The sequence below is a fragment of the Solanum verrucosum genome, unplaced genomic scaffold (assembly GCF_900185275.1).
Source record: "Solanum verrucosum unplaced genomic scaffold, falcon-dt-bn FXZP01000262.1, whole genome shotgun sequence".
Classification (NCBI taxonomy): domain Eukaryota; kingdom Viridiplantae; phylum Streptophyta; class Magnoliopsida; order Solanales; family Solanaceae; genus Solanum; species Solanum verrucosum.
Genome location: NW_026020366.1, coordinates 1,488,930 through 1,494,929, shown reverse-complemented (window position 1 = coordinate 1,494,929; position 6,000 = coordinate 1,488,930).

The window sequence follows — 6,000 nt, the reverse complement described above, 5'->3', positions numbered from 1 at the left end:
CACAAAGTGGCTTTTCAATAAGACTAGATACAAGATTTCTAAATAAAGGTTCAATAAAAGAGGAGATTGTTATAAAATGCAAGGAAAGTTTAAAAGTAAGTGAATCAGTGTTTGGAGGCAGGCCATGTTCTGAACTATTGAATGGAATTTCAAGAAGGGAAATAGATGAATTTTGAGGGAGTGATGATTTGAGTTTCTTGATATTGAGAGGTGTATTCACCAAAATTATTTTGTAACCTTTTATTTCTAATTTAAATGCTAAGGTTAAAAAAGGTATAATGTGGCCTTGTGCCATGAAGGGGAAGAGAAGAATTGTTCCCTTTTTCTTCTCCATATTTTTGGTCCTTTTTTCTATAGAGAGAAAAAATAAAGCCAAGAAAGTTAGACATTTATAGAGGGAAAGAGGAAAGTGTAAAAGCAATTACTTTTTTGTACAATTATTCTTCTATGATAAATAAGAATAGATCTTCTAAGATTGTCATAATAAACAAATTTTGACCAAATATTTTAAAATTTTAATACACCACATATGACAAATAGTATAATGTAAATATTTACTTTTATCATTAAAAGATTTTATTCACTTCAATGGAATATATTACACTATTAGATATGCTTAAAATTACTTTTTATATAATAGATATTGAACGTCCTTCAATTTCCTTATGTATTTTATTTTTTTATATTTTAAATCACGTTAGTAAAAATTTTGACTCCAAATTAATGATGACGAAGTCCAATATTTTGTATTATAAAAAGTAACAGAAATTCTAAGGAGAAACACTACAAAAAGTAATAATATTACTACTAATATTCATATTATAAAAAGAAGAAGCTAAGCAATCGAATTAAAAGTTTTGAAAAAATGTTAAAAGTAATTGTTATCGAGAGGCTTAGAGTCCGTTTGGATTGACTTAAGAAATAGTTTTTAAGTCAAAAATAAAAAGTCAAATTTAAGTCAAAAATAAAAAAGTCAAATTTAAATGATTTTTAAGTCAAAAAATAAAAAGTAGGAGAGACAAACTTTTGGTTTTTGACTTATTTTAAGTTTTTTTTACCTTGTCAAACACTTACTAACTTATTTTAAATTATTTTTGACTTATTTTAAATTATTTTATATTTATCAAACAATTCCAAAAATCAAAAACAGACTTAAAAGTAAGTTTTACTATACTTGTAACTTAAAAGTCAATCCAGAATACTCTCTTTATCACAATTTTATAATCACAACACAGCCTTTAAAAATATTTTTTTTATTCTTCTCTTTTTAATCTTTTGGTTTTTCCACGATTGTCAAGACTCAAGAGAATATTTTAAATATTTTTAATAATTTGAATATTTAAATTTTAAAGACATAAAAATCACTTACATGATGAATCTAGTTACTTTATTTTTTCCTTACAATTAAGTTAATTAGTGGAATTGTAAAGTGCACTAACGTAAGAATACAATATTTCTATGTCTAAAACATGTAAATCATTGATTTTTTCACTAATCTCAAGAGAATTGCAAGAGCTCAATTTGCTATTTAATAAACTCTTATAAAAAGGATAATTAAGATTTAAGCAAAGATGATAACTTTTGGCTGTTGGGGTTATTTTAAGAACATTTCCATGTTTTGTATTATTTTCAAATAATGAACTGAATTCCAAGATACAACAATTTATTATACTATATATATATATTAAGGCAATTGTGGAAATGAGGGCAGGACTTGATTATTATTTTCAGTTTTTTTTTTATTGTTCGAGACTTGGTTCCAATATGATAATTTTCAATTTTTTTATATTTAAAAAAAAATCAAACTATATTTTTTTGTTTGAAACATCTTTAGGGTTGTTCTAAGTATCATGTGAGAAATTCAACACAAACACAATATTGTAGCCGTGTACCTATAATTTTATGAGTTTACATATGCAGAGTAAATATTTTTTTTTTCAGTAGTGTTTATACACTTTTATATATTATGGTATAATATGATATGGATACACCTACATAACTAATGTATCTACTTTGTATAAAAGTATATGAAAATATATCTATCTTAAATAAACATGTATAGTAATGTATAAAAGTGTATTAAGTATGACTAGCTATACTGACGAACTTGATCTTCTGTTTTATTTAGTTTCAATTCTAGTTTAAAATAAATCCAAATTTCCACCAAACGGCGTCATATTTGTAGACAACCTCCTTAGACTATTTTCAACTAGTCTAAACGACACACTTTAGCTTTCTCATAAATATCATATTCGAAATTCAAAACCACCTCTTCAAGGTTACTCAATAATAATGAGTTATCTTCTTAATATGTTTTTCACCACCCAAATCATACAAAATGAGTATTCTAATTATACAAGTTGAACTCCAAACAAAACAAATTAAGTTTGTTAACGTTACCACCAATAAAACTCATAATTTACAAATTCAATTTTGAAGATGTGAATTAAAAGATTTTAACAGTGGAGACAATCTAATTTCTTGCGAAATGGGCTAATGTTGGATAGAGTGATGCAATAACTCTCTAATGAACATAGGGTGTAACAATTTGTCTAAACATTACTCCCTCCATTCCATATTAAGTTAATTTTTGAGTCATTTTCCATTTTTCAAATTAACTTAATTGTTCAATTTTCAAGATTACTTTTAGAGTGTTCTTCCAATTTTACCCTTCATTAGTTAGTATTGGAATTAGTGATTAATTAATATTTAGTTATTTTAATCATAAATTTGACAATAATTAATAAGGGTAAAAATAGAAAACTAGGTTCAATTTATGTCTTAATCTAATTTTCTTAAAGGGTGTGAAACACCTCAAAAATTAACTTAATATGGAATGGAGGGAGTAATTTATTTGAATTAATGATTAGCGGCTATTTATTGATTGAATCTAAATATGCCAAACCTATTTTCAATTTTTCTCTAGTTATTATTTCTTATCCTTGATGGATTATTGTGTTCCCAAATTCCTCTCCAAATATTCTCTCTATAGAAACTTGAAGAAGAAGAAGAAGAAGGATTCACCTAGGGTTTCAATCTAAGGTTCCAATTTCTCTATTGAAGGCTAGCATTTGGAGTTAAGGTATGATAGTTTTCATCCATGGATTCTTTTCATCCATGGAGTTCCTAAATCTCTCATTTCAAATGGTAGAATTCCCCAATTGAGTTAGGGTTTTCATCTATTATCATGGATTCTCTTTATTATTGACTTAAATGAGTTAATTATCATCTTCTATGTAGGAATTGATGAATTCCAATGATTTTATGATGAAGTCCCCTATGAACCCATGTGATTCCTATGTTTTCAAGTTATGAACCGTAAGTTGAGGGATTTTTATTTTCAAGGAAGAGTTTTATGAAATTGAGCATGTATTACTTGTTTTACATGAATTTATGATGAAATCCATATCTAACCCATGTTTTCTAAGAGTTGATTACTGAAATTGGGTTTTGACCTCAAGGAGGTGAATAATGGACTTATGCATTGTTTATGAAATCTATGCAAACGTATTAAGGGTGTTTTGAGAGTAAAGTACCAATGACAGTGATGATGTTGTGTTGTGAAAGGTTTTCTCACATGGAAAGGATTCTTAGGTTGAAAGGCTTCCCACCTAAATGAATCAAAGACTAGGAGCTATCTTAATGAAACTAGCTTGAATTAATCAGTAGGCCAAGGGCTCTCTTTCATGAGTAATTAAGTCTAGTAAGAAATCACTATTCCTTGGGAATTTATGTTTAGCACCGAGTAGATATTTATAGTGAGATGGAAGCTCTCCGGTAGTAGCGGTCGGGTTTCCAAAGTAATCTCATGAGATAGAAGCTCCCCCGTAGTAGAGGCCAGGTTTCTAGTAGCAATCTCCTTATTCCATTACTATGTGCCCACATAGGTTGATTAGCTAGTGGATCCACTTAAGCTAGAAGTTCAAGTTTCTACCTTAGGCAAGTAGAACAACCTCTTTTTGGTGTGGGTAGATATCGGATTCCATGTTATAGCTCACATAGTCTCATGTTGGTTAAGGCTAATTCCCCACAATAAATAATGAACTAAGGTAACTCAAGGAGTATAAAGTATGAGTTCAAAAGATCTTAAAGAAGAAGTTAGTTTGCATTGACTATGATTTTTGACTTATGTTTTATAACTCTTTCATATGATATTTAACTTCGTCAATTGCATGTCATGAAATGAAATATCCCTTTTTAGCATGTTTTAAATTTTTTATGCATGGCCATCATACATGGTACTTTGTTTTGTACTAACACATACTCTTGCCTACATTTTCCCCAAATGTAGGGTCCGACAGACAGATTTCCGAGTCTCTTGGCTAGTTGTTGAGTTCGTGATTTTCCCAAGCTTTGGTGAATCTGCATGCTTCGAGGATGGAGTTATTATTTTAGTTTCTTTCTTGTACTTCTCTTTTGTACATGTTGTATGGTCTAGGCCCAATTTCATTCTATTGTATTAGACGGCTATGTTGAGACAAGAGTTTAGACTTCCGCTTTTCGTTTTATAAAAGATTTTTGACTTGGACTATTGTTTTACTCTTATTATTCTTTTTCTATGTTATGAGAGCTAAGTGGCTTGTATGGAGTCTATCGGGGTTCTATGCGCCATGTTACATCTAGGGGGTACCTCTAGATCATGATAATGCTTCATTGAAGCTCTAAGCATTGAAATTTAGGTATTGACTTTCTATTAAAGAAGAAAATAAAGAAATGTGCAATTATCTATGAAATTTGCTTCACACAGTAAATTTCTATATATAGTGCACGGGAATTTTCATTTCTTTTTATGGTTTTGTGAATTTAATAATTAGTGTTCACATAATGAGTGAACAATGACAAATACACACATTGTGGATTATTTTTCTAATAAAATAAATAGATCAAGTTGTGGGAGAGACAATAATAATAACAAATACGAAAAAAAGGCAGATGGCTGGGTAAGATATTTCTTCTTTATTTTTCCATTTTTTTTATTTTTTTAACCAACGAAGGAGTTTCTTCCTAATTTTGCTAAAATGGCAGGCATCAACGCAGTCCATTGAATTATTAGTTTCAATTTTAAGTCCACTATTTCGAAAATAGATTTTCACTTTTACTTATAATATGATAATACATCCCTGAATAATTATATTTTAATAGATATAAGTAGAAATGAACAGAGAAAGTAAAGTGTTGGTGGCAAGAGATTTCAATCAAAATATTATTACTCTAGTCTCTATTAGTATTTGAGTAAGGTTATCATAGAGAGGTAATTTTATCAAAAGTGTGTACTTGGTTGTTATCATGAATGATGATTATATATACTTCAATAGAATAATTTAATTTTAATATATAAATAACATCACCTATGGTGAAAGAAATTTCATTTCATTAAGTTTCTACCTTATCTTTGTGGAATTGTAGTCTTCTCCTTTTTTCTGCCGCATATATATCATATAATTGTTGTCTAATGAAAGTATCTAGTATCTTATAGAAGTTGTATCATGATATAAAATATTTAATTTTTTCAATTATAAAAATTATTAATAGATGAATAAAATGTAAAGTATTATTTATAGCATCATTAATTTGATTTAAGATCATTTTATGATCAATCACTATTTTCTTATCTATTTTTATATAGTTAGTAAGGAGTGTATCTTCTGACATAAAGAAAACTTATATGGAACAATACATAGCCAATGAAGAAGGAAGACAAAAATATATGTTCATGTTATATTCACTCTAGTGTTTCATTTGATTTAAATCGCTTGCCACCAACACTTTATTTTCTCCGTTCATTTTTATGTACATATCTATTAAAGAATAATTATTATCATGGCTATGTTATCATATTATAAGTAAAAATGAAAATTTATTTTTTGAAATAGTGAATTTAACATCAAAACTAATAATTCAATTGACTACGTTCATACCCATTGTTTTGGCAAAATTAGGAAGAAACTCCTTCGTTTGAGGGAAAAGAATAAAAAATAAAAAAACAAAGAAGAAATATCT